This window comes from Dreissena polymorpha, chromosome 7, assembly GCF_020536995.1.
Source record: "Dreissena polymorpha isolate Duluth1 chromosome 7, UMN_Dpol_1.0, whole genome shotgun sequence".
Classification (NCBI taxonomy): Eukaryota; Metazoa; Mollusca; class Bivalvia; order Myida; family Dreissenidae; genus Dreissena; species Dreissena polymorpha.
In genome coordinates this window covers 10,184,496-10,189,495 of record NC_068361.1, presented here as the reverse complement: position 1 = coordinate 10,189,495, position 5,000 = coordinate 10,184,496, and the positions used below count along the sequence as shown (strand labels likewise).

Sequence of the window (5,000 nt, the reverse complement as noted above, 5' to 3'; positions counted from 1 at the left end):
ATTGAAATCGGTCCATTTTATCAAAATTCTTGTATTGAAATTGGTTCACTTGCTCAATGGTATCGTATACAAATGGGTGTGCGTTATCAAAAATCTTGTATCAAAATGGGTCAACTTTATCAGAGTTCCGGTATAAAAATGGGTCACATCATTTCGGAAGTCTCAGTGGGACACCCCTACCCTAAAATTCTGGAAGTTACCCTCCCGCCCCGGGGAAATAGTAGAAACGGCACAGTACCAGTGTCGAATGTATCGTTTTTAAGAACATTAATAAGATTTTTTCAACTCTGTAGAAACATGTTGTGTTATTTAATGATATTTTCGTTTGCTTCAATATTGCTGGTGCTGTTATTGTTTTCTTGTTTTTCTTAAATTTAGTTAATCTCAAGTTTTAAGTGTTTTTTTTCCTTTCTATTTATTTTATACTCCTGGTCAAAAGTTGTTTGTGGAGGTGTGTGTGGGGGGGGGGGGAGGGAGTTGAGGACCTCCCACTCCACACTGTAGGCACAAGAAACAGTGAAGTTGTCTTTTTCCGCTCAAAACATAGGGTATGTAAGGCGGAAAAACCATGTCTGGATATATTTGTTTTACTAAATAACAAATTGGTTGTTGAATGACATTGTCAACCAGCTCTCTTTTAATCATATCTTTCTTTTAACGTAAAGGTTATTTTGTGAATAAAAAAAAGTTATGTGATAATTATTGGAATACACCCCTCTGTAATGCATAACGGATTTTCCTTAGAGTCAACTCTATCTGTTTTCAAACAACAAGGTCACTGTGGTATCAATTAACATAATAAACCTTCTCGTACATCATACATTCTCACAAAACTTTATTGTATGTTTTTGCTTTTACTTCTGTTTCTCTGCTTTTTTTTGTATTTTGATACACGTGGATTCAAGTTAGCACTATCGCTTTATTGTTTTTGACGATGAACTGTTTATGCCTAAGTCGCAACTGAACTGTTATGTTTAATAAATCGATATAGCCTACCTAGCATACATTGAATAATATATCAACATATCAGCAAACAAAACGACTACATTATTATATATCCAATAAATTCATCCAATGAGCATTCTTAACATGTACCACGTGACCGTCCAATATATTCCGTTATTGGATCCAAAAAGTCTGTATTTTTTCCATATTGGATAGTTGAGTACAAGTGCACTAAGCAATTGTTTTATAACGATAAAAGCCGTTACCGTAAAAAGTATCCAAATGTACAATAATTGATTCAAACGGGCGCTAGTCTTGACAATAGCATAGATGCAATTAAAGCATTTTAAACTCAAAATTAAAATTAACATTAAACAAAGAGCTTAAGAAAGGGATATATAATAAAAAGCTTATTAGACGTTTAAACTGTGCAATACGTGATATATTTGTACTCGCACACATTTTGAAGTCATATTGGACTCGCCTAACGGCTCGTCCAATATGACTTCATACTGTGTGCTCGCCCAAATATATCTCCGTATTGTACAGTGAAACGTCTAATAACCTATAAGTATTGGTGATAGATGATTTATTACGTGCCCATTAAAAACAGTCATCACATCATCTTTACGTATGTACAAGTAATCACAGAAACATGGATGCGGGTCTGGTGTCAGGGAATGTGACGTAAAATCAGGTTCGTATGACGTAATATCCGGTATAGTTGACGAAATATCTTGCCCGTGAAACATGAAATCCGCATGGTGTTCGTCGTCTACTTGCCAGTTCTGTAAATATAGATGGATTTTTTATATATTTTTTATATCTTTTATTGGATAATTGTTAAAAAAAGAACACGTGTAGCATTCATAAAAATGTGTATGACATAATTTTCACTACGATAATTTTTACAATTTGAAATGACGCTTCGGTTAAATGGCAATCAACAAAGTGGTAAATTTTAAAAAATCATTAAAACAAACTTTAATATAATCATAGCTAACAGTACTGCAGCAATTCAGATCGTTGATAAAGATTACTAAAGGAAACATTTAAACAACCGGTGAGGAAGATTTTTGTCGCCCTTTCTATTATGATTTTTGTTTCGAAATCAATAACAAGATACAATTGTTAACGTAGAAGTATGATTCCTAGCCTTTCAGATGGTTATTGTAATGTTAAGTAAGTGGTGTAATACAAACCGTGCTGATGCTTATGTTGTTTTCAAACGTGAGATTATAAATTCATTCAGTTTTGTTGATTGTTGTAAAGTTCAAATTCAATGTACTCACGGTGCAGAGAAGTTGCCGTAGATGAGGGTTATGGATCCGGTGCCAAGTCTGGTGTTACCGTTGAACAGGAAGGTCACGAGGAACAACGTAAAGTGCGTAAAGTGTCGTCCCAGATTAGACTGTGAAGTCCGCACAGGCTAATCAGGAACGACACTTTCCGCCTTAACTTGATTTTCAGTAAGGAGGGACTTCCTTGAAACTAAAAATTCCATAAAAGCGGAAAGTTTCGTCCCTGAATAGCATGCGCGGTCTTTACGGGCTTATCTGGGACGACTCTTTACGCACATGCATTAAGCCCAGTTTTCTCAGAACGCGGCTCATATCACCGTACGTGTTAATAATTGTTTACATACCGCTTATTGATTGTAGGCAAAATGTGTGACTGTTATCAACGATCACAACACCAGCATTAAGTATAGCAGCGGTCGAGAAAATTGATCGATATTAACACGAATTTAAGAAGGCGTAATCCGATCGTATAGGAATAGACACAATCACGCACTGACAAGTGTTGAAGAAAACAAAATACAAAGAGAGGCTAGTTGAAATTAATGTCGCAAAAATAGACGAATAGTTTGGATAATACCCAGTATAATCGCCGATTTTAACACTTCAAAATGTCCTTATGTGGAATCTTAAGTGTAGACTACATGTTTCTACCTAAATATGTTCAAATTTCAGGAAAGCAGCTGTATTTCTCATTAAATATATTTAATAAATGTTAGAGCAAAAAAACGTTAAGTGTGAAATTGACCGAAACAATTATTCGTAGTTAGAGTAACTACAAAAATTAGCATTGTATAAAGTTTTAAAGCATACATTTGACAGACATGCCCACGTGACCAAGCTTAATATAGAGATATATATTTCATATTAATCCAAACGCAAATTAATTATTAATTGTAAGAAATAATGTTATGTGTACATGAACATTAATCTTGAAGAGTGGATGAAATATCATTTTGAAGTGTTCAGCACTCGCTTTCATTTAAAGTTTACAGAACGTATTGGTACATCAGAGCAGACGAACCACAATGTATTGACATGATTTTCACATATTCTTAAGATTTGTGGTATAAAATACTATAAACATGTAATAATTGTGTTCAATTATAAACGCTCAATTATAATTCAACTGTTTACATACTTTTGTTTTCACTTTTAGCATGTTGTTAAGTTAATCGAAATGACCCAAAAACGGGACACTAAACATACGGTCATTTTATTTTGAATATACAAATACAAAAAAACACAAAGATTAAAGTTTATTTTGGCTTAATCTAACTTAATGTGCAAACATTCTAACAAGAATAATGTATCAATGTGATAATCTGACAACAACTCAAAATATAACAATACATGTTTAACCCATTTAAGCCTAGTGTCTAGAAAAAGGCCTTGGCAAACAGGGTAGACCCAGATGAGACGCCGCATGATGCGTCGTCTCATCAGGTTCTTCGCTGTTTGCTAAAAGGAATTTCTGTAAGAAATATTCTAAATATAGAAATAAATATACTAGACATCCCTAATTTTGTAAATAAATTGATCCAATTTAGAAGGATGGGAGAGTCCATTAGGCATAAATGGGTTAACATCTGAGTAGAAACGACATCAGTCTCGGACAGATGACAAAAGCAGCGACTAGGCTGCAGTACGCATATGAACGAATCCAATAGATACATTATGACATGGGGTGTATAGAGCTGTTTATGCAGACTTGTATTGTCATGGGCGTTAACTTTTGGTTACGATTTTTAAAATCAGACCTAAAACGAATTTAATATGTAAACACAATCCATGGAGTAATATATAACAAATAAAAAACAAACTTTTCATTAACTTCGTATTCAAAATATTTCGTTTGAAATTGCATAGCTACTAAATTGTTTTTTGTATTTCACAACTACTAGCCAGATGCAAAAATCTTTATTTATTCGAATACAGGCATAATTTACAATCATATATTTGTATAAATTTTACTTATTACTTCGCTTGAATACTGTATAGATTCAAATATTGTATGTACAATCTAGTTATCAAAGACTTCACAACTAAGGCTATCTTATATTTTTGTGTTTCTACTTTGACTGACCAACATAAAACTTCCTCTGAAAAACAACGTTTTCTCACTTTTATGTACATTATTATATTTATGTAGAATGAAGAGATTGTGATTGTATTATCTTCACACTTTCACATGTATTTATGATGCAATGTTCTGTTCATGAATGTAAAATAAAAGTATGTATTGCTAAAACCACACTCGCACGGCGAACATTGTTTACGTGTTTTGATCTCTATGAATGTACCAAATGTGACTGTATCAACGACATCTTAGACACATTTCGAAAAAAAAATCAATAAAATCTTAAAAAAACGAGTACACAATACATCAGGTATTCATTAATTTATAAACTTAAATACAGACCAAACTAACACGAAATTCACAATAATATCCAATGTATTCAATAAAATCAAAATCGTACTATGAAAGTAAATTACTCGCCCTATTTAAATTCTCTTCACGTACAATTGAAAAAATCTTTATGAAAAAAACAATCTAGTTATTTTGTTAATAAAAACTCTTATAATTATTCGCAACATAAAGTCGGTTCATGTATGACTAGTGGTAAAAAATATGTAATGCTCGTAACTACGCTCTGTATGTGCACATGTCATTTAAGTCAGATTTGTTTTTATTTTGAACTCAAGGATGTTGTTATTTTTCCAAAATCCTAGAAGTAACTTTCGTGAATTTTCATT

General features: G+C 32.8%; 2 protein-coding genes across 3 annotated transcripts in view; both read right to left on the bottom strand.

Moving 5' to 3' along the window:
• The window catches only part of LOC127837007 (uncharacterized), a 78,645-nt gene that overhangs the window by 56,273 nt on the left and 17,372 nt on the right, over positions 1 to 5,000 (bottom strand). The window lies entirely within an intron of this gene.
• Positions 3,523 to 5,000, bottom strand: part of LOC127837009 (E3 ubiquitin-protein ligase TRIM22-like) — a 6,960-nt gene continuing 5,482 nt past the window's right edge. Inside the window, exon 3 of the mRNA XM_052363703.1 lies at positions 3,523 to 5,000. This exon is cut by the window's right edge and continues 186 nt beyond it. The gene's annotated coding sequence lies outside the window, so the exon portion shown is untranslated.